General features: G+C 37.5%; 1 protein-coding gene across 2 annotated transcripts in view; it reads left to right on the forward strand.

Moving 5' to 3' along the window:
* Positions 1-952: 952 nt before the first annotated feature.
* LOC145284558 (uncharacterized) overlaps positions 953-25,222 on the forward strand; it is a 59,231-nt gene continuing 34,961 nt past the window's right edge. The window contains exons 1-2 of one of the 2 annotated variants that reach the window (XM_080133470.1): positions 953-1,154; positions 12,545-12,601. The gene's annotated coding sequence lies outside the window, so the exon portion shown is untranslated. Of the gene's footprint in view, positions 1,155-12,499; positions 12,602-25,222 lie in introns of those variants that run through there. The other variant, XM_080133471.1, reaches the window with a different exon arrangement.

A 25,222-nucleotide genomic window follows, 5' to 3' on the forward strand; every position in this document is an offset into this window, starting at 1 on the left:
TTCTACTCAGCGTTGGCCAAAAAAAATAAATGTAAGAATTCAGTATTACATTTAAAACGGATAGCTTCAGTAAATGAATTATATTATTATTTTTCAGCACAGTAAAACAAGGAAGAGTAATGGGTTGGATAAGGGATAAATAAATAGTTAGAGGAAGATGGAAAGATGGGGATGCGGGAAAGAGCGTAAAATTAAGAGACGTCAAGAGAGAAAGCTAGAGAGACGGCTAGAGAAAGATACTGTGACATGACGGACCCGAAGGGCGGTTGGGCTCCCCAGGGGGAGGGGAAGCGAAAACCTTAAATTCACTATAAAAAACGGGCAAACATAACTCTTTATTAAATATGGTTCGCCCGGGCGACAGCAAAAATCCCTGCTGAGAGAAAATCACAAAATAATAAATGATTGTGTTATATTCATCTTGTGTTTTATCAGTCAACACAATATCACTTTAAAGGTTGAGCGGAAACATATGCGGTCAACTAGTGCAAAATAATCCGAATCCATATATTGGAGAATGAATGTTTACATCTCGAGGACAGTCATCTGACCTAGGCACCACGAGTGTGACCCTGAAAGTCTAATAAACAACTCGCAACCCTTCGATTGTGTGGTGATTCTATATAAAAAAACAAATCTAGACATGGGGAAGTGACTCTGTAGGTGTTGATTGGTTGGGGTAAACACCCCACGTTACCCTGTTCTGAAATATATAATCATGTGCAGAGCCGAAAAAAGTTAATAATTACTCAGACAGTTAGAAAGTTATTCAGTCGAGAGTGATTGCCTACCCCCTCTCCACAACGCCTCGTATTACCAGTACCGCACCACTAAGAGAGAAAGAAAGAGGAAAGGCCAAAAAAACTTACTGTCACTATATGAACTCAATATTTGTGAACTATATATATATATATATATATAATTTTTTTTTTGTTTCAGTAGATTAGAAGAAGCTGAGTTTGTTTTTCTTTCCTCTGTGCATTGAGTGCCTTCCCACCAGAAGGTGAATTTGTGAATTACTGTTCCTTTTCCTCAGCGGGCGACCGACCAGTGAGACGACGGCATATCAACTCTGATGCGAAAGAAACTAAAAAGCACCGGCCGCGAATAGAAGACTGACCAGCACATCCAACGGGTTCAACTGCATTGAAAAGGTAAAATCTGATCATTGTTTATGAAAATAATTACTGTATATAAAAAAAAAAAAATCTTCGGTTCAAATTCTGTAGACGTCAAAAAAACTCACAGTATTTAGCCGTTAATGAGACAAGTAAAGAAAGAAACGTGTAGAAAATATGTAGAGAGAGAGAGAGAGAGATAGAAAGAGAGAGAGAGAGAGAGAAGGGGAGAGATTTAATATAAAGATGTTACACATACTATTGGACTTCTATTTAATTTTTTACGGTCCCAGTTACCGCCGGTAGCCCTACCAAACAAATGCCAAGAGCGATAGGTTCCTTCTATCATGTATGAAAGTGACACAATGTTCAACGAGCGAGATAGGAGATGCGCCGCTGTACAACTTATGCTCTCTATCGATCCAAGTTATGACAGCAGGACCATTGCCAACACCCTCAAAATATATCGCTGGATTGCCACGAATTAAAGGGGGATTAAAACTAAGTTTTCGGCCCCGGGTGTTGTCTTGCATGTAGTTTCAAGGGAGGGCAACATCATGCCACCTCACATCTTCTAAATTGATTTAAATGTCAATACCAAAGTGTACCTGGATGTGCCGAAGAGTGTGGTGATCTGGTACAATCAGGTGACTGCTGATCTCCTGGTACAATCGGTGTGGCAGCAGGACTCGGCGCCGGCCCACAAGTCCAAAGAGACTCAGGCTTGAATTCAGAAAGAGTGCTACAACATTGTATCCTTCTCTCATTGTGTTAGAGAATGGATATATATATATATATATATATATATATATATAGAGAGAGAGAGAGAGAGAGTGTGTGTGTGTGTGAATTATAGCGTAGACACGTTGACCGGAAGTCAAGATCAGCTGATTGGATTGCGTTTGAGTAATGAGATCAGGTTAGCTGAATCGAGGAGATTTGCTTGGGACTTGGAAGAGAGCAGACGGCTTAGCCGTTGTCTCATCCCCTTCGCTGGGGGGGGGGGGGCAAACGCTGACGTTGTAGAAATAAGACATAGAAGAAAAAACAACACAAGCCAAATTCCCTTTCCAATCTTCTGCGAACAAACTGGAAGGTGAATAAAAAAACTATAGAACCAATTTCTTGTCTTGGAGTAATATAAATCTTTGTCCCCAAAAACAGGTATCAAGTCTCCCTCCCAGTAATTTTACAGCAACTCTTATTATATTTTTCAAATTACTATTGTGTTATATAGTTTTATATAAGTTAATATTAAATAAAGTTGCTGAACCGGATATGAAATAAGCTATCTACCGGATAGTTAAATACCTTTTAATTTATACTCGCATAAGCTATATATTGATTCAACAAGTTGACCTAAAAAATACTGAATCCAAGCAGTTTTCTTTTTTTTTTCTGTAGAAGGAAATAAATCAAGAAAAAGATAAAATTATGACTCAACGTAACTAATCCCAATGTCTTTGGTTCGAGTTTGCGTTCGACTGAACAACTGTCTACACTCAATGACTAGTATTTGAATAGAAAAACTTATACTTCTGTGAATATAAAATATTTATATACATACTAGCAGGCCGATTGTAAAATACGCTTAAGAAATGATATATTAGTCCATACAGGTTACGTATTTATTATTATACATCGTAGTTTTAGCTAGTTGAATGTTTTTTTTGTGAAAGTTTAGCAACGGGGAAACATAGATTGGAATTCAGACGAGCGCTTACCATGAAAATAGCAATAGACAGGCTCGCAACCTATCTTCTTTTGGAAAGAGGTCGCATGCAAGATGAATTATTTCTGACACGAAAAACGTACAGTTTCTTTTAAAACCATGTTCTAGTTTTAATAACGCATAACTTGGGTAAAGAAAATATTTAAAAAATATATGTAGGTGCACCTGAACAATCGGCACCTCCTTACAATTTTTTCCTTTTCGTCATTTTTCAACTATATCTGACGATCATTATCGATTGGTCACTAAGCTACAAAATTATATAAAAATTGAAAATATAAAGATTTAGAAGAGGGCCCAGTTGTGTGTGTTTGTGTGTGTGTGTGTGTGATAACATCCTAAAAATATCGGGAAATAATAAAGTAAGTGATATTTAACGGTGAGAAATTATTAAAACTTGTATTTATATTGTTTAAAATTAAAATGAAAAGGTTTACATTGCTTAAAATTATAAAAAGTTCCGTATATATTGTTTAAAATAAATAAAAGTGTTCATTATTAAAAAAAGTTTCGTTTATATTGTTTATTTTTGAAAAGAATTTCTGCTTATGGCATTGTTTTTATTTTTTCACACATGCACATCATAAAGCGGAAGCGGAAATAGGGTTGTAATGCCCAGCAAGACGATTTGAGTTTTATAATATATATATATATATATATATATATATATATATATATATATATATATATATATATATATATCCGCATACAGCACAGTTTCGTTGTATCACAACTCATTAGTTCGGATAGACTAAACCTACAACCTTCGCGTTGATAGTCAGCAGTTTTAACAACTAGATCATGGATTGGCGCTCGCAAACGTCTCATCAAATCTCCATAAGATAAGTATTCGCCCAACGCTTTTACAGTGATCGAGATGCTAGCTTGTTTACATATATATATATATATATATATATATATATATATATATATATATATATATATATAATTTACATGCTATCCTTTTTTAAAAGATAGAAACGCCCGTTGTCGAAAACAAAATTTAAGCAAGGGCGCAAAGTCCACAGTCTTATAATTATATAGATTTTAATTGGAGGGTGGGGTCACCGCTCATCAAGATTCGGAGCCTACTCTAGAATAAACGTTAAGAAGTGTTAGGTAGATAGTGGAACAACATGATTAGTAATATTGGACTTTTTGCAGGACTAAATTATTTAAGAGGACGGCTTAACAGGAATTTATTTACATTAGGTTTGAAAATTACCTGATTATAGTCAGAGAGTAAGCAGCGCCAAAGCAGTACCCACTGACGGGCAGTTCTAGGAAAGAAACTCTGCTCAGGGAAATTTCGCCTAGTTTTAGGCACAGATAGATAGTAAAGGAAGTTGTTGACGGTTGTTGTAGCTAAACAATTGTTTGTTGCAAGCATTTTACAGGGGGAACTATAGAATGGAGCTCAGTCGAGTACTTACCATAAAAGTAACAATAGAGCAAAGATAAACTCGCAACATCTCTTTTGTGAAAAAGAAACAGGGAGGCGAAAAGGTCCTCGCCCACTAAATTTGAGGACAGTTTGTCTTCTGTCAAAGCAATAAAATGAACTCTTAGGAACTCAACACAGATGTGTCATAAATACTCTATCTTAAAACGTATGTGACTCTTGCACATTTAGAGGATTATGTTGGGTGTGAGATACTTTCTGGAGCGGTAGAATGATCCAACGATTTTCCAGTGGTTTTGGCAATGGGTTTGATGTGTCTCCCATTTCAGGTCAGAGGTGAAGTTCAGTCCCAAAAGTTAGTCAAAGCAGGGTGCTTCAAGACGAAAGGCGTTCATTTCAACTAGGCCGAAGTGAGGATATGAGCATTGGTGGTGAAAAGATAGAAATTTGGTTTTGGATGCATGAAAGATAACTTGCCATTTTTATTCCATTGTATCACACGCTCCAGGTCAGAGAAAAGAGAATCAGAAATATCTTGGTCTTTGTCGGTCTTTGAATCCTATCATATCTATATATGTCAGACGAGCGCCACTTCCTCGGTCACTGAACGTCCATGTGCCAGAAAATGACTCTTCAGTCCTGCTAGCGACTTTAACACCACCAAGTAGACACTGATGACGGTCATTGGTTTTGATGAAACCAACAGCAACGAAACTTGTATCATCGTGCGTTTCCATGTGAACTTTGAACAACAGAGCCCGGTCACACACCTCACAGATTCAAAGATCTCCATGATTGTGTGGCAAGGTTTGTGTTTCCTACATGCTCTCTTAAGCTTCGGTCGATCTATCTTGGCCGCTTTAGAGGGCTCTGCGCCTCTGTATATCAGCGCCCTCCACTGCTTGCGATCAGACGCTAGGGTCTCCCAACTGTCAACAGGAACGTGAAAGTTCACCAAACTCTCCTTGATGCTATCATGAAAACATATTTGATGAACCTTCTGGTCGCTTTCGACGGTCTCAAAACTAGATTCAGTTTCGGTTTTATGCTTCTCATGTGACTTATGTCCTGCCAACGATTTGCAAATGTTTACATTAAACGTGAATACGACTATGTTGTAGTCAGCTGGGAAGCAGCCCCGCCATATTGTGTTATTGGGGAATTTCTAGTCATGGAACCTTCGTTTACTTTTCGATAAATTATTTTCAGTAATTGTAGCTAGACGACATTTTGTTCTGAATTAAAGCGTCTACTATGACAGAACGTAAGAGCGGAGAAAGACTAGCGACTGAGAGATGGGTTGTAAGGAAGAGGAGAAGTCCCCTACTCGATTTCGACTTCGATTTTGTACTCTGCCAAGTTAGGAAAGAGTGATCCGAGCAACACCTCTCCATATGTCGCAATAGTATTTCATCTCAGACCGTATTTGACTTATGCAGATAGAGGATTGCGTCACGCGTGAAGTACCTTCTGGAGCGGTCGAGTGATCCTACTATTTCTCCAGCGACATTAGCAACATATTTGATGTATGTCGTCCATTACACATCTGAAGTCAAGGGCAGTTCCTGAAGCTTATCTATCTATCTATCTATCTATCTATCTATCTATCTATCTATCTATCACTTTGAGGCAGACATAAAAGTTTATAATCAAGCAATTTTTCGAAGTTCTCTCCCCCTACAGACTAAACACTTTCTGAGGCTTACCATATTTTGTGAATGAAATACAGATTTAATTTCTATTTTCTCTACACATAATAAAATGGAAACAATCATTTCCGTCTAGAAAAATCATTATAGAATTGAAAACACAGATGCCACATATAAATCTTACATACTCACATTAGCTGCTCATATCTGATGCATATTTCCCTGACATTAGCGTTCGCTTCTTTTCTTTAGTAAATTCCTCTCTTCGTCTCAGGACTATTCACTCTCCCAAACAATTCACTCTTATTATTATTTACTCTCTAATTCTTTTCTACTCACACATTCCCATCATACACCACAGAAGATTATTCAGAATAATATCTTTCCAGCGACGACCGGTACTATTTACTTTTCATCGACCATGCTTACCTATTCTCCCACCATCTCATTATCGCCACAAACAATGATCGGTCCCTTTTTCCCCCATCTCTTGACTTTCCCTAAGATTTCAGTGGTTATTTTCTTTGATTCTAATAATTCACTATTCTGTCACACTTTCACTATCGCCGAACGAAAGCACCATTGAATCCAACATGATGCCCTCATGACAAGATCGGTATCATTTTGAAGCTCGACGTTTCAGACGACAAATTTAGAAAAATTAGTCCAAAACATTAATTTCTTCACCCTAAACTCGGCCGTTTTGTACAAAGAGGGGTCGATTTATCTAAGCCGACATTTTAGCAAGTCATTGTCACCGTTGGATTCACTTCAATTAATTTCAACGTGTCATGAAGACATCGTCTAAGACGTCAGATTTTTTTCACTTTGTTTTCCGCCTTCGCGTCATGAGTTCGAGCCTGTCTGCCTACTACCACTTTTTTTAAACACCTCTCTTCACCCTGGCTGCTTACTGTTGTTTTGATTTCCTCCCCACGCTACTACCACATTCGCGGGTTCGGGCCTACCTGCCTATCTATTACCACTTTTTTGCTCAACACACACCTCCCAACACCCGGACAACGCCGGAAACTCAGGCTATATATATATATATATATATATATATATATATATATATATATATATATATATATATATATATATATATATATATATATATCCGAATTTCTTTGAAGAGAAAATTATATACATTCAGCTTTTCATCGTTTGAACTTTTTTCTTTTTCTTTTTTTTGGGAGTGGTGCTCGTGGTATTATTTTACTTTACTTTCCACAATACGCTATCATTTTTATGTAGTTTTTTAGGTGTATCACTGAAAGTACAGAATACGCTTTAAAATTCTTATGTTAGAATTTAGGCACGATACCTTCTCCGTATTGGAACCGATCTTATAACCCTGAAAGGTGTATCACTATTTATTATAATATCAATGTGTCGTAGACGGTTTCAATGGCTTCTAGTCCGTGAGGGATTACTTGTTAAGGGCGAATTGTTTCCTTTTGACCTGGGAGTAAACGTTTTATTGCCATGGTCTCACATATTAATCGCGAGAATTTGATACTTGCGTGGGTAGATTCAGTAATGTGATTAAAAATTGTATTAACTCGATTTTTTTGTACAGTATGCTGCGTTCGCATCAAGCAAGAAGAATAAAGAAAAAATGGCCGCCACGTTTACATATAGGCTGGCGAGCTTGCGAGGGCATCAAATATGCATATGAAAGACAGAGGGTTTTAATAAAAAGCCTGCTGATCAGACAAGAGCATTCCTATTGGCAGAAGTGAGTTTTGTAAGATGTGTATTGAATTTTCAGATCGGGAATTTTGAGAAGGAGAAGAAGAGCAGTTAACGTAAATTGGGAGACTTCAGAATATCTTACAGCAAGTCACAAGTAATTAAGGGTTAATAAACTCACTTAAGATCCCACTTGTATGATATTGCACAAGAGGGGTTCCACTAGTGCTGCTAACCTGATAAAGGTCTATTTTGAAGAGAACCCGGGTAAAACATCATGGTACTTCCATATTATAGAAAAACCGCTTCGGTGCTATTAATTTACTTCATGTAATATCCTTGAGTGATGTTGACAGTCGGTAAATAATATTCCAATGCTGAGGAAAATAAAGTTGCGACCGGGTGCTTTTGCAATGTAGCTGAAGTTTTCGTATCCAGTGAAAAATCGCCTGTAGTTGCATAGTTACTTACGACTAGTTCGGTTTGGCAAGGGTGTAATCACTTTAGGGCTAGTGATAGAGTACCTTGCCTGTTTTTGGTTTCTTAGTTTGTGGTCATCAGCTGTTCTCGTCAGGGGAGGGCTAGTTTTGTTCGGTCTACAACAGGATTGGTTTGTTTGCGCATTCTGTTTGGCCTTTTGTGGTCTAGAACAGGACAAATTTCCTTTTAAATTGTCTTTAAAGACTTGGGCGCCTTTTGTCAGATTTTTCATTTAATATATATATTGATTGGCTGGTTCTTATTTATATTCGCGCATTCAGCCCGTGGTATTTCTTACTACATAGATTTTTACTTGAAAATATTCCTACTCTTCATTAACGAGATTTCCACGAACAAAGCCTCGTAGCAAAGACTTCATGTAACAAATTTTTATAATTTTAATAACAAAAAATGTAAAATCCAACGATATTGTAATTTTTCTTAAACAAAACATTCAATTCGGTGTAAGAAAAAATTTTTTTTTTTTCAACCACTTTAGTAAAATAGACTTATCTCCATTAGAACAATAGGTTAAAATTCCGAAATACATAGCATAATGTTTTACTAGTTGTTTAGAAATAATATTTAAACTATGTGTAGGGAAACGTACCTAATTACGTAATTAGCACGTGTGCATAATTCAATGAGTCAGTCATGGAATGAAATGAATGAAGAAGAAAGAAACAAAAATGGCTGCCTTATCTCTTTATATGCCTGCAATGTGACCACCCGATATGCAAATGAGATGCTCCTGGTTGGAGATAAAAGAGGGTCGATTTTGTAGAGGGCGATTCATTTTGAAGTTGGATTTCGAAGACAGAAGTTGAATTAGCAGAAGTACGTTGGGAGTTGAGAGAAGGTGCGTTACGTATACAGAAGTTTGGACAACAGTGTTAAACGTACCCAGGAAATTATTGGCGTGACGGGCGGAAGAAATAACACTCAAGTTATTGAATTATACTATGATAAGATAGATACATCCAGGTACTCGACTGAACTCATATTTCTAATTGTTTCTGGTAAAGAATTTGTAGCAAGAACTCGAAAATATCCCCTTTCTCCCTTAGCGAGATTTCCACGGACAAAGTCTTGCAGAACATATGACAACGGGACTGCTTCCACGCAGATTAAAACTTCAAAGACAATGTTAACAGATTTCTATATAGAAATGTTCCCACAAATATTCAAACTGTATTTTGACATTCATTCTGTGTCATTAATTCTTATCTTCGAATGGCATCTGGCCTTGATATGTGGTGGCCTCATTTTGAGTTAAAAAACAGTCTGACCGAAAAGCACATATTGTTTGTCTGGTTAATAATCATAATTTATGAAAGAAATACCGCATCACCCGAATAAAAATAAACGTCTAAAGTGTAACATAGCTCGGGTGGCTGTATGTAAATACCGAGTCGTGAGCGAAATGACGTCACAGTAAGGAAGAAAAAAACTATAAAAAAAGAGAGTACATTCGAGAAAACGATCACGTTAGAGACGTGGATAATGTCCAAGGGTACGTTCGAGAAGACGATCACATGAAGAGCATCATAGCGGTAACGAATGAATGAGGAAATAATTGTAAACACCACCACCACCACCAACAACAACAACAAAACAAAAGCGAGTTGAAGTTCTTTTCTATTCTTTGTCTGCTTTGCGACTGAGGCTGCAACGTGTGGGTCCCGTGTGTAATAGTGTTGGGTAACGTTACGAAAGTAGGTGTCTTTCCTCCTTCCTACAATTACTTTTATCGCAGAATATAGCTTGCTAGTTTCTCTCTATCTATATTTCCATGGAAGACGCTCAACTGAACTTCAGTATTTGATTTCGCCTTATAAGACTACGGAAACTTGTCATTTCAACCATAATGAAGAAAGAGCTTTCTTTATCCCTAGTTCCATAGCTAAATCTTCTTTGCAACGGCTTCCCACATGTGAAACACATTACTGCAGGATAACTTCCTTGCTGATTATAACTCATGCACTTGCAAATCCAATGATAACAAATTATCTTTAAAAACTGTCCAAAAATTAATCAACCGTAGTTCAGAGCATCAACGTTAGGACATCATGCGTATCTAGTATGTGACTAAAACCTCCGCTCAGCAACATGCTTTAACTTGGCGACGCCGGGTATATACAACTCTCTCTCTCTCTCTCTCTCTCTCTCGCTCTCTCTTTCTCTCTCTAAATATATATACATAAACACACAACACACACACATGTATATATGTATGTATATGTATATATGTATGTATGTATGTATGTATGTATATATATACACTGTGTGTGTTTGTGTGTAAGTATGTGTGTGCTGGGTTGGAGAGGGCTCCCGTAAGCCGTGGTGAAGGCAACCTTTCTAGGAGAAGCTAATCTCTGATTTAAAAAACCATGAAGTGGGAGACCAGTACCCGCATTAAGCTGGTTTGCAGTTTAACTTGTTGCTGGGTAACTTGCTCTTACTTGTTGCTGGATCTCAACATTTTGAACCCAGAGAGAGACTTAGCTGTCGTACAAAGCTAAGACTCTGTAACATCATCTGTGTATAGATACCCCCCCAGGCATTTGTCTATAAAAATGGTCCTGTGGCCATGGACTTTCAGTTGCTTTTTTCTAGGAACATATTTCGGTCTCTGATTAGTTTTTTGCTGAATTTCTGCTATTCAAAGACGTACTACATAAACATATGAACAAAATACTATGGGTGTGAAATAGATACGTCTTCTGTTTTTGGAATGGACTAGAAATGATACGCGCACGCACACACATATAAAGAGAGAGAAATGTAAAGAGATACATATACATATATAGATATACGCATGCATATATATACACACATATACATATATACACACAACCTTATAAATATGATGAGTTGCTGAATTTCCGCTATTCAACGAAAGATGTGTAAGACGTACTACATTAGCATACGAACAAAATACTATGAGTGTGAAATAAATACGTCTTCTGTTTTTGGAATGGATTTCTAATGATACGCTCGCGCGCACACATATAAAGACAGAGAAAGGTAAAGGGATACATATACATATGTAGATATACACATGCATTTATATACACATGCATATATACACACAACCTTATAAATATACGCATACATACATAAGAAGCATATATAATAAAACACTCCCACAGAAGCAAAAATGCACTACGAATACACCTTCATTCAAGGATATAGATGCAAACAGCTACATCCAAATACATACACATAAACGTCTGCACATATCTAGATATGTATACATAAACAAGAGAATCCGTCATCCATATACATAGTAGACCAAATAATTTTTTTCCGAAAAAACAAACAAAAAAAAAGATGTAAAATTGGGCTACAGTAACATCATATTGTTAATTCATGGTAGCAATTTATATATTAAGTATGCATGCAGCTGGCGACCGCTTGTGAATATAATATTCCAACGAAACTTTCTTCTTCGGAGGAAGCCAGTTTAACCCTGGCTGGAGGGGGGTATATTGTGAGGTCAAAATATCTGAAAAGGTATCAATGAGATGATTAATGAAATTATATAGATTATAGTATATAACATTAGATAAGAGAGAATATTATTAAACTAATATAATCGTTGAGTTGGAATAGATTGATTTTAAATTTAGTAAAAGAATATTGCTTCAAATTATAAACCTCGAGGTCCAACTCGGATCTCACGAATATTTTATATACGAGGATCGTGCCAAAAGTAAAGTCTCCTATTTTTAAAAACTTAAATGGTTGAAGAACTACGAAGACGAGAGTGATACCATTAAAACAAGCGAACATTTGTGCTCCAGAATTTATTTTTCTATACACTCAGCACCATTCTGAATACACTTTTACCAGCGATGAACGATGGCTGTATATGTGTGTCTGGAGCCAGCTATGTCATACAAGGGTCGTTCCGAAAGTAAAGCCTTTTATTTTTTTTAACTAAAAAGTTAATGGGCTACGAAGATGGTGATGGTGCCATTAAAACGAGCTACTTTTTGTGCCCCAAAATTTATTTTTTCTATATAGTCACCACCATTCTCATGCATTTTTACCAAGAATTCAATGATTCATCTCTGCGTCTGACGCACGTTTATAAAAAGGTTGCTATTTTAGAGTCTTATATCGTAAGTATCTACAACAGAGAGATGAAACTTTCGGGTCATGAATGCATTAGGAAAATTGCTGTTTTCTGGGTCGGAATCTATTCATCTTACACTTATCGTTAGCTAATTTTGGACCCTGAAATAGCATTTTTAGCCCCTAACATAAACTGACTTCATGTCTTGTCTGAGCGATTTTCGTAAAAAATATGTTACCTACAGATTGTGAGAGCATTTGTATATACGTGGGCGTACAAAACACAATGAATGATTTAGATAAATTTTTCAAAAGTCGTGCAACATTCTTTAGAATGAGGATGTAAAATAACGTATTCAAATCTGGTTAAAAGTAAATTGTTCAACAGGTTGACTGATCAGAAGCCGGAAGACCAGCCACCGTTGCAGATCGGACGAATACTGAGGTATGGCGATATGACATAACTTTTCTTGATTTGATATATTTGTTTGTTTGGTGAAATTACAAAACCTATCCCTGGTTTATTTGCTTTCCCAACGAACACAGTCGTTAGAAATTTAAAATGTAAATAGTGCCAAGACTTACAAAAAAAAAAAATTATTAATAAATCCGGGTCCATTCGGTTTTTTTTTTTTGAGATTTTTTGAAATGTATATTTTTGAGATGAGAATTTATAATTATTTTTTGTATTATTTGAACTTTTATTCTCATCTTGGGAATTTTTTTAACAACGTTTCGGCCGATGTAAACTCCGACCATCATCAATAATCCAAATAATGCAAAAAATAATTATAAATTCTGATCTCAAAAATATACACTTATCATATATCCAAAATGAGAATGGACCTGGATCTATTATTTTTTAAAAAGACTTGGCGTTATTTGCATTTGAAACTCCAAGATTTTAATTGTTTTTTTGTTTTTCAATTTTAAGTGAGCATAGTGTTTGCTTTTTAGATTTACCTAGTTTGATATTTGCCAAGGAATTGTTTAACAAACTGTAAATTCTATTCCCATTAATTTTGTTTCAAAAAAGTTTTCGGGTTACTTTAACGAGTTATTTATTTATTTGCGGACTGTTTCCCCATTTCCATAATTGTTGTTTCGCGATGTTTTTGGACGATTAATCCTCTGGCCTAGGACTTAAACCGCTATGCTCCCCTGGAACCGTAAAGATTCAACGCCTCTATCCACTGCGCCATGGGTCTGAAGTGGTGAGACGACAACAACTATGGAAGGCAGTAATACTGAGGATACAGTTAAGAGACTCAGCATTCCTATGCCGTTGCGGATAATCACCTGATGAAAGCTAGATGAATAGTTGGCCGAAATGTGGTGAAACAACAACAACTATGAAGATGAGGATAACAGTCCGAAAATAAATAAATAAATATTCAAATTACTCATCTCAAAAGATTTCAATAATAAAATAATATACTTTATCGATGATTGAATACCGAATCCATGCATTATTAAAAGAAAAACTAGAGGTTTTACGTAATCTTTTCAATATATAGCAAAAGACGTTCGTAAATTGTATTTTCTTTTTGTAAAATCCTTTCATTTTATGTGAAATTTACATAGAAAACTATTGGAAGCGCTGCTAAAAATTGAACAAAATTTCAAAAGATTTGTATACAGTAGAACCCCGAGATACGGCATTAAAAATTAGTAACAAAATACAGTACAGCATATACTACACATGTATATAATCAAATAACATTATAAATAACACCGTAAGGCGGGGACAACATCGTAACCAGGAGCCGGACAAACATCGTATTCCACATCGTAACCTGAAAAAAAACATATCCTAGAGCCACCGTATCCCGGGGTTCTAATGTATAGTTCAGAGGTTCAAGGGGAGACCAAATACGTCCGAATTCCACCTGTCTTTTTGCTTTTCTTTTTCATTTAGTGATTATAAACAATACAATATTATCGTCGTTATTATTTATATATTTAAGAAAGATGTTTACTTTTTGGCTTTTTGTCTAAGATTAATGTTTAGCATCTGTTCGAACAGAAGGGACTATTGGTATCCAAATTATAAGGAGTTTTGGTGGGGGTATTGTAACGTAGTTTGGGAACCAACACGTTGTAGCTACAAACGAAAATTAGACAATGAATAGAAAAGAACTTCAATTGTATTATATAGGTTATTTATCTATTCGGATACAGAATATCCGTATTTAGGGGAGTGTTATTGTTCACATTAAAAACTGATCTTGAGTTTTTGTTTGCCTCGAGGGGAGATAGTAAAAAATACATATAAAATAGCATAACATTTTAAACGAAATCTACTTCTTGAACATCTTCTCTTTTAGGATGGAGGGATGAGTTAGTTACGGCTGGTTCAAATGGATAATTAGAACATTTTAAATTCGGTATGAAATAATCTGAACCTCATTACGATGAAAAGATTGAGTTTAGTCAAGGTTTTTGACAATCATCAGGATATAACATTTCGTTATGTTTTCTAAAGAGCGCCGTTCAGATGCAATAACTGCTTGGACTACTTATTATTTAAAAATATTTTATTCGTTTGTAATAATCTAGAAGATATTTAAAATTTTTAAGTGTTATCCATACTTCTCAATGTATTATCCAATGTAATAAGAAATATTCTAACAAAATAAAAAAAAAACAAAAAAAAAAAACAGAAAATCAAAATTAAAAATAATTAAACCCCTACCACCTTACACCTCCCTATAGAACCAATCCATCTATATATACAAGTAAAGATGTGTTTGTGTGTGCGTGTGTATGTGTCTGTCTGTCTGTCTGTCTGTGTACATTTCCCTACACAATAACTCTGTCAATTTTCAGTCTACAGATTCGAAATTTGATATACAAGGTATTGAGATGTGGGAAAATCTTTATAATCCGTTTTCGGCCAAAAATTTGGCTGTTAAGGGGGTCCAAATTTAATGATTTGACCTTTGAGAACTCTACTAAACTCCTCCGCCAATTTTGGGTCTAAACACTTGAAAGTTTAGATATAGGTTCCTTGGACATTGATCTAACTTAATAACTTTATTTGAGCCCAAAACAATAAATGTTAAGCGGTCATAATAGGGGTCAAAGTTTTAAAAAATTGACCTCCGCGGTCTCTACCAAATTACTTAGACAATTTCTGGTGTAAACATTTGAAATTTTACATAAAGGGTATTTAGAGAGGGGGCAAGCTTTTTAATCGGTTTGGGTCGAAAATTTAAGCTATAAATATATAAATCTATGTATGTATGTTTGCATGTCTGCCTAAAACTTTCGACAGAGGCGACGGATTTTCACAAGATCAGTATCGTTTTGAAACTCGACCCTTCAGACGATAAATACCGAAATATTGTCTAAAAAAATTAACATCTTCACCTTCAACTAGGCACTTTTCTACAGGGAGGAGTCGATTTTTCGCCGATATTTTTAAAGTCATCGCCTCTTTTCGATTGTCTAGCCTTAATTTAAAACTACGTCACTTACGGTTTGGTGGTAGTCGTAACAGCAAAGACGTCACGTTTTTTCACGTTCTTTTCCTCCTTCGCATTCGAGTTCGAGCCTGCCTTCTACTACCGCTTTTTGTACTCAACACACACCTCCAAACACCCGGGCAACGTCGAGCTGAAATGCTAGTGTATCTATAAAAGTGAAAATGTGTGTGTGTGTGTGTGTACCTGTTTGTGTACATTTCCCTACCAAATTACTCTCTGTCAATTTTCGATCTACAGACTCAAAATTTGATAAAAGGGGTATCTTTTTAATCAGTTTTCAGCCAAGGGATCCAAGTTCAACGATTTGACCTTTTAAAATTCTACCGAACTCCTCCGCCAATTTTGGGTCTAAACACTTGAAATTTTAAATGTAGGTTAATTGAACATAGGTAATTTTTTTAATTTGATTTGAGTCCAAAACAATAAATGTTAATGGGTCAGAACTGGAATAAAAAAATTGACCTCTACAAATTACTCAACTAATTTCTGGTCTAAATATTTAAAATTTTACATAAAAGGTATTCAGAGAAAGGGCAAGTTTTAAAATCAATTGAGGTTGAAAATTTAGCTGCCAAAAGATTTGAATACCCTTCAACCTCCAGAGGAAGTCAACTCGGTTTTTCTTGTTTTTACTGGTAGGTTTGACCTATGCGGTCTCCAGCAAACTTTCAGCCAATTTTTGAAATTGTACATAACGGGTATTCAGACATGTGGCAAGCGTTTTAATCTGTTTGAAGCCAAAAATTTCGCTGCCAAAAGGTCAAAGTGGAAAGAGTTGCCCTTTGTAGATTCTACCAAACTCGTCCGCCAGTCATGGGTCTAAACACTTGATATTTTAGATGCAGGTAGCTTGGATATAGCTCAAACTTTTTATTTTGATTTGAGGCCAAAATAATAAATGATAAGAGGTCAAAATTGGGTTCAAAGTTAAAAAAAAATTACTGCTGCGGTATCTACGAAATTACTTAGACAATTTTTGGTTTAAACATTTAAATTTTACATAAAAGGATTTCACACATAGGGCAAGTTATGGACAGTACATTGGGCCCGAACAAAACTGGGATGAACTGCTAGTATAAAATAAAATAAAATCAAGTATAAATACACCCAAATCTCGATAAAGTAGAAAAAGAGAAAGAACACCACCACCACCACCATCACTCCTGAGGAGTATCGGAAGTACCGATAGAAAAGCGCTAGAGAATATGGCTGAACAACAACAACTGGGCGCCATACTATAAAACCTACCAGTAAAAACAAGAAAAACCGAGTTGACTTCCTCTGGAGGTTGAAGGGTATTCTTATGAACAATCACATGTCTTCTCAAACCAGCAGTAGACTTGCAAACTTTGCTGCATGTAAAACGGATCGTTTGGTTCGGACTAACAGGTGCAAAGTTGACCTGAACAGGAGTTTTGTGCGACTTAAGGTGGTTGACGTAGCCAGCTTTTAACAAAAGCATTCGTTCACAAGCATTTCAAGCTCTGTGTGTCATGGTTAAGACCATCAATTAAACCTTTGCGAAGCTCTCGCTTCAGATTGTTGTGGGCATGCTTTCTTTTCTCTAGAACATCACAACTTTCACGTACAATCTCAAGCGTCAAACATACATATATACATATATACATATATATATATATATATATATATATATATATATATATATATATATATATATATATATATAAACAACGTTTAAAATTTATATGCAATATATGCAAAATGAGTATTGTCAAAAACTTTAGTGTTAAATTCAAAGATATGTGTTACCGAATGAAAATAAATTGTTTTTTGTATAGCGAGTGAGCATGAAAGCAGTTAAGTCCCAGTTTTCAATTTCAGAATAATAATATCATATCATATGAGTGATGTCAAAGGTTATATTATGATATTAAGGAGGCTATGAGTAAAGTTATAGAATATAGCGTCAGACATATATATATATATATATATATATATATATATATATATATATATATATATATATATATGAACTACGTCTAGAATTTATATGCAATATATGCAAAATGAATATCAAGGGTTATATTATGATATTAAGGAGGCTTTGAGTAAAGTTATAGAATTTCAATATTTACACTGCGTGTCAAATTATTAACGAGATAATTTTTTTTACCAGTTTCAGAAACTTACCGGTAGTTTCGTATCAAAAGCTTCCAAAACGTTTGCAATGCTGAGCTGCGCGTACTGTGAAATTTTCGTGCTGTTCCGCGCAATGTTAACAACTTGCCATCGCAATTGCTGAATCCACGGTATTTGAGATGTGTCAAATTATTAACAAGGCAGTTTATTTCGTCAATAAAATGGATCGTAAAGTTGTTTTGAGTAATTCTGAAAAGGGTACTATTACAGAACAGCTAGCAAAAGGTAAAACTTCCCTCTAAAATATCGAAAATGATAGGAAGTACCATAAAACTCTGAAGAACTTTGTCAAGGACCTTACAAATGATAAGTGATGAAAAAGTTTGTAAGAAAGCTGATAAAGGTATACCTAGAGTTGTTTCATGTCGTTCTGTACTCTAAAATTAAACGTGAAGCTGTTAAGAACCCTGGGCAGACAAGTCGAGAAGTCTTTGACAAGCCGGATTGAAGAATGTCTCAAAAAGTACCCGATGTCGCCTTCTGAAAAAACTGGCAAAGTCTGTTAAGCCTGTGACAAAGTCGCCATTAAAGCAACTGTACATAAAAAACCGATTGAAATGGGCAGAGGACAACATGAAAACGGATTTTTACAGAGTTTTGTTCACAGATAAAGTGCGTGTTACTCTTGATGGCCCAGATGGCTGGAGCAAGGGATGGGTCCTAGATGGACAACATCATCATCAGCGTTTAAGGAGCCAACAAGGTGGTGGTGAGATAATAATTTGGGCTGGGATTATCGGAGGTACTTTAGTTAGCCCATGGAGAGTCCCAGAAGACGTAAAAATGACGTCAAATGCTTACATAGATTTTCTGAAAGAGCACTTTGAACCATGGCTGAAGAAGCAAAGGTTGACGTTCAGAAGAACCATTATTTTTATGCAGGATAATACTCCCTTGCATGCAGCAAACAAAAGCAAAAAGCATTTGCAACAACTGGGGTTCTCTGGGCTACAGAAGATGGAGTGGCCTGCGAATTCACCAGATTTGAACCCAATTGAGAAGCTCCATGCAAGTCGTCGCAAATTTAAGGGCAAAGATTAGTTGTGGGATGTTTTCCAAAAGGTATCGCTAGGATTAACTGTTGACGAAATCACAAATTTGACTAATTCTGTGGACCAACGACTTTCATAAAAAGGATCGCATATCCCCTACTAATTATGTCAACGTATAAATTGCTATGTAGTTATTGTGTTCTAAGCATTTTTCTAGTTCATTTAATGTTTGAAAATTATTTCAATAAACAAGTTATGTGTATATTGTGTTTTTCTCAACCTCAACACACTGAAATCAACAGATATTCCTATCTTCTGCCATAGTTTCGCTAATAGTGCATAAATACTTTTATTTTCTGACTGGAGTAGCTGAATAGTATTGTAAGCACTTTCTCAAAGTTTCATGGATTTTTATTTACTCGTTCCTTAAATATTTAAAAAAATGTAAACTCGTTAATAATTTGATACGCAGTGTAGTATATTAAACCATTTGTAGTGCCAAGAGATAAAAAAAACTAACAATGAATGAAAAAAAACAAAACAAACAAAACAAACAAACTAAAAAATCAAATAAATTAGCAAAGAAAATCTTCGCTTCAAATTTCTAAAGATTTACACAGAGATCATCGAACAATCAAGAAAATATGGCATGGAATTCAACTAATGAAAAAAGTCTCGGGTTGAATTCAGGAATTTAACAAATCAAAATCTATCAAATCGTCTAAGCCAGCATTGTTAAATACCAGTAACAAGTGGAGGTTCAAGACGACTTGAAACAATGCCGAGATATGCGGAGAGCACATACAACGCCTAGAATTCTTAAACAGTCCCCAAATCTGGTACCAGCCAAGCCTAAGAGAACCGGCGTGATTATGCCATATATATCCCGGTGGAAATTCCACTGACCCAATTTGAAGAGTGCCGACCTCTTTCGACGGAATTCCTCCCTTAAAACCTCAACATAATATTCCTTGCTGACTGTCTATCCAGTGGAAACCCAGTACATGTTGATATTCTCCGTACTGTCAAAAAAAAAAGAGATCATCATAAGTTTCTGGTTGAATTTTTTCCGTTCTAAGGTCTGGGAAAGCCAGCATGCTTCCACTAGGAACTCTGTCTCTTGGTCCCTGGGTTATAGCAGTAGATGCAGCTTTGATTGCAGGTCACCAGATAATCAAGAACTGCGGCATCTGAATTGATCAGCTTGACCATCTCCCTACAGTTACGAAAACGTCTGGTCTTCTCTGAGCATTCTTGAGACAAACTTCTTCTCTGAGAACTCTTGAGACAAATTCTTTTCTGAGCACCCTTGAGACAAACTTCTTCTCTGAGCACCCTTGAGACAAACTTCTTCTCTGAGCACTCTTGAGACAAACTTCTTTTCTGAGCACCCTTGAGACAAACTTCTTCTCTGAGCACCCTTGAGACAAACTTCTCTGAGCACGCTTGAGAAAAACTTCTTCTTTGAGCACCCTTGAGACAAACTTCTTCTGTGAGCACTCTTGCGACAAACTTCATTTCTGAGCACCCTTGAGACAACCTACTTCTCTGAGCACCCTTGAGACAAACTTCTTTGAGCACCCTTGAGACAAACTTCTTCTCTGAGCACCCTTGAGACAAACTTCTTCTCTGAGCATCCTTGAGACGAACTTCTTCTCTGAGCACCCTTTAGAAAAACTTCGTCTCTGAGCCCCCTTGAGACCAACTTCTTCTCTAAGAACTCTTGAGAAAAACTTCTTTTGTGAGTACCCTTAAGACAAACTTCTTCTCTGAGAACCCTTGAGACAAACTTCTTCTCTGAGTTCCCTTGAGACAAACTTCTTCTCTGAGCCCCCTTGAGACAAACTTCTTCACTGAGCACCCTTGAGATAAACTTCATCTCTCAGCACCCTTGAGATAAACTCCTTCTCTGAGCACCCTTGAGACAAACTTTTTCTCTGAGTACCCTTGAGACAAACTTCTTCTCTGAGCACCCTTGAGACAAACTTCTTCTCTGAGCATCCTTGAGACAAACTTTTTCTCTGAGCACCCATGAGACAAACTTCTTCCCTGAGTACCCTTGAGACAAACTTCTTCTCTGAGCACCCTTGAGAAAAACTTCTTCTCTGAGCGTCCTTGAGACAAACTTCTTTGAGCACCCTTGAGACAAACTTCTTTGAGTACCCTTGAGACAAAACTTCGTTTCTGAGCACCCTTGAGACAAACTTCTTCTCTGAGCACCCTTTAGACAAACTTCTTTTCTGAGCACCCTTGAGACAAATATCTTCTCTGAGCACTCTTGAGACAAACTTCCTTTCTGAGCACACTTAAGACAACCTTCTTCTCAGCACCCTTGAGACACTTCTTTGAGTACCCTTGAGACAAACTTCTTCTCTGAGCACCCTTGAGACAAACTTCTTCTCTGAGCATCCTTGAGAAAAACTTCTTTTCTGAGGACCCTTGAGACAAACTTCGTCTCTGAGCACCTTTGAGACAAACTTCATTTCTGAGCACCCTTGAGACAATCTTCTTCTCTGAGCATCCTGGAGACAAACATCTTTTCTGAGAATCCTTGAGACAAACTTCTTCTCTGAGCACCCTGCAGACAAACTTCGTCTCTGAGCACCCTTGAGACAAACTTCTTTTCTGAGCACCCTTAAGACAAACTTCTTCTCTGAGCACCCTTGAGACAAACTTCTTTGAGTACCCTTGAGAAAAACTTCTTCTCTGAGCACCCTTGAGACAACCTTCGTCTCTGAGCACCCTTGAGATAAACTTGTTCTCTGAGCATCCTTGAGACAAACTTCTTTTCTGAGCACCCTTGAGACAAACTTCTTCTCTGAGCACGCTGGAGAAAAACTTCTTCTCTGAGCACGCTTGAGAAAAACTTCTTCTCTGAGTTCCCTTGAGAAAACTTCTTCTCTGAGCACACTTGAGACAAACTTCTTCTCTGAGCACCCTTTAGACAAACTTTTCTCTGAGCACTCTTGAGACAAACTTCTTCTCTGAGCACCCTTGAGACAAACCTTTTCTCTGAGCACCCTTGAGACAAACTTCTTTGAGCACCCTTGAGACAAACTTCTTCTCTGAGAACCCTTGAGACAAACTTCTTGTCTGAGCACCCTTGAGACTAACATCTTTGAGCACCCTTGAGACAAATTTCTTCTCTGAGCACCCTACAGACAAACTGTTTTGAGCACCCTTGAGACAAATTTCTTCTCTGAGCACACTTGAGACAAACTTCTTCTCTGAGCACCCTTTAGACAAACTTTTCTCTGAGCACTCTTGAGACAAACTTCTTCTCTGAGCACCCTTGAGACAAACTTTTTCTCTGAGCACCCTTGAGACAAACTTCTTTGAGCACCCTTGAGACAAACTTCTTCTCTGAGAACCCTTGAGACAAACTTCTTCTCTGAGCACCCTTGAGACTAACATCTTTGTGCACCCTTGTGACAAATTTCTTCTCTGAGCACCCTACAGACAAACTGTTTTGAGCACCCTTGAGACAAATTTCTTCTCTGAGCACCCTTGAGACAAACTTCTTCTCTGAGCACCCTTTAGACAAACTTCTTCTCTGAGCACCCTTGAGACAAACTTCTCTGAACACTCTTGAGACAAACATCCTTTCTGAGCACCCTTAAGACAACCTTCTTTTCTGAGCACCCTTTAGGCAGACTTCTTTGAGTACCCTTGAGACAAACTTCTTTTCTGAGCACCCTGCAGACAAACTTCGTCTCTGAGCACCCTTGAGACAAACTTCTTTTCTGAGCACCCTTAAGACAAACTTCTTCTCTGAGCACCCTTGAGACAAACTTCTTTGAGTACCCTTGAGAAAAACTTCTTCTCTGAGCACCCTTGAGACACACTTCGTCTCTGAGCACCCTTGAGACAAACTTCTTCTTAGAGCACCCTTGAGACAAACTTCGTCTCTGAGCACCCTTGAGACAAACTTCTTCTCTGAGCATCCTTGAGACAAACTTCTTCTCTGAGCACACCTGAGACAAACTTCTTCTCTGAGCACCCTTGAGACACACTTCGTCTCTGAGCACCCTTGAGACAAACTTCTTCTTAGAGCACCCTTGAGACAAACTTCGTCTCTGAGCACCCTTGAGACAAACTTCTTCTCTGAGCATCCTTGAGACAAACTTCTTCTCTGAGCTACCTTGAGACAAACTTCTTCTCGGAGCACGCTTGAGAAAAACTTCTTCTCTGACCACCCTTGAGACAAACTTCTTCTTAGAGCACCCTTGAGACAAACTTCGTCTCTGAGCACCCTTGAGACAAACTTCTTCTCTGAGCACACTTGAGACAAACTTCTTCTCTGAGCACCCTTGAGACAAACTTCTTCTCTGGACACTCTTGAGACAAACTTCTTCTCTGAGCACCCTTGAGACAAACTTCGTCTCTAGGCACAGTTGAGACAAACTTCTTCTCTGAGCACCCTTGAGACAAACTTCTTCTCTGAGCACCCTTGAGACAAACTTCTTTGACCACCCTGGAGACAAACTTCTTCTCTGAGCACCCTTGAGACAAACTTCTTAGAGCACCCTTGAGACAAATTTCTTCTCTGAGCACCCTAGAGACAAACTTCTTCTCTGAGCACCCTTTAGACAAACTTCTTCTCTGAGCACCCTTGAGACAAACTTCTTCTCTGAGCACTCTTGAGACAAACTTCCTTTCTGAGCACCCTTAAGACAACCTTCTTTTCTGAGCAACCTTGAGACAAACTTATTTGAGTACCCTTGAGACAAACTTCCTCTCTGAGCACCCTTGAGACAAACTTCTTCTCTGAGCATCCTTGAGACAAACTTCTTTTCTGAGTACCCTTGAGACAAACTTCGTCTCTGAGCACCGTTTAGACAAACTTTTTTTCTGAGCACCTTTGAGACAAACTTCTTCTCTGAGCATCCTTGAGACAAACTCCTTTTCTGAGCACCCTTGAGACAAACTTCTTCTCTGAGCATCCTTGAGACAAACTTCTTTTCTTAGCATCCTTGAGACAAACTTCTTCTCTGAGCACACTGGAGACAAACTTCGTCTCTGAGCACCCTTCAGAAAAACTTCTTTTCTGAGCACCCTTAAGACAAACTTCGTCTCGGAGCACCCTTAAGACAAATTTCTTTGAGTACCCTTGAGACAAACTTCTTCACGGAGCACCCTTGAGACAAACTTCTTCTCTGAGCCCCCTTGAGACAAACTTCTTCTATAAGCACCCTGGAGACAAACTTCTTCTCTGAGCACTCTTGAGACAAACTTCTTTTCTGAGCACGCTTGAGAAAAACTTCTTCTCTGAGCACCCTTGAGACAAACTTCTTTGAGTACCCTTGAGACAAACTTCTTCTCAGAGCACCCTTGAGGCAAACTTCTTCTCTGAGCACCCTTGAGACAAACTTCTTCTCTGAGCATCCTTGAGACAAACCTCGTCTCCGAGCACTCTTGAGACAAACTTCCTTTCTGAGCACCCTTAAGACAACCTTCTTCTCTGAACACCCTTGAGACAGACTTCTCTGAGTACCCTTGTGACAAACTTCTTTTCTGAGCACCCTTGAGACAAACTTCTTCTCTTAGCATCCTTGAGACAAACTTCTTTTCTGAGCACCCTTGAGACAAACTTCGTCTCTGAGCAACCTTGAGACAAACTTCGTCTCTGAGCACCCTTGAGACAAACTTCTTCTCTCAGCATCCTTGAGACAAACTTCGTTTTTGAGCACCCTTGAGACAAACTTCTTCCCTGAGCATCCTTGAGACAAACTTCTTCTCTGAGCACCCTGCAGACAAACTTCTTCTCTGAGCACCCTTGAGACAAACTTCTTTTCTGAGCACCCTTAAGACAAACTTCTTCTCTGAGGACCCTTGAGACAAACTTCTTTGAGTACCCTTGAGACAAACTTCTTCTCTGAGCACCCTTGAGACAAACTTCGTCTCTGAGCACCCTTGAGACAAACTTCTTTGAGTACCCTTGAGACAAACTGTTTCTCTGAGTTCCCTTGAGAGAAACTTCTTCTCTGAGCACACCTGAGACAAACTTCTTCTCTGAGCATCCTTGAGACAAACTTCTTCTCTGAGCACTCTTGATACAAACTTCTTTTCTTAGCACCCTTGAGACAAACTTCTTCTCAGAGCACCCTTGAGACAAACTTCTTTGAGCATCCTTGAGACAAACTTCTTCTCTGAGCACCTTTGAAACAAACTTCTTCTCTGAGCACCCTTGAGACAAACTTCTTTGAGCACCCTTGAGACAAACTTCTTCTCTGAGCACCCTTGAGAAAAACTTCTTTGAGGACCATTGAGACAAATTTCTTCTCTGAGCACCCTTGAGACAAACTTCTTCTCTGAGCACCCTTGAGACAAACTTCTTTTCTGAGCACCCTTGAGACAAACTTCTTCTCTGAGCATCCTTGAGACAAACTTCTTCTCTGAGCCCCCTTGAGAAAACTTCTTCTTTGA

Source organism: Euprymna scolopes, chromosome 9, assembly GCF_053919585.1.
Source record: "Euprymna scolopes isolate OS-2025 chromosome 9, ASM5391958v1, whole genome shotgun sequence".
Taxonomy (NCBI): Eukaryota; Metazoa; Mollusca; class Cephalopoda; order Sepiida; family Sepiolidae; genus Euprymna; species Euprymna scolopes.